The following is a 210-nucleotide window of genomic DNA, read 5'->3' on the forward strand; positions in this document are numbered from 1 at the left end:
GAAGTTCTACAATTAATTTGTTAGTTACATGACTAATTATGTCAAGTTATATATTGTTTTAAAATATTTAAATATTTTATTAATATTAAATACTGATTTCTTAGCTATGGTATAATGTGACGACTGACAGTCCAACCGCAGGAATGAGCAATGAGCGGACGGACCAGGACGGATGTAGTAGTTGGCTTAAGAAACAGGTGCTTACGTGCG

The sequence above is a fragment of the Bombus affinis genome, chromosome 15, assembly GCF_024516045.1.
Source record: "Bombus affinis isolate iyBomAffi1 chromosome 15, iyBomAffi1.2, whole genome shotgun sequence".
NCBI classification, from domain to species: domain Eukaryota; kingdom Metazoa; phylum Arthropoda; class Insecta; order Hymenoptera; family Apidae; genus Bombus; species Bombus affinis.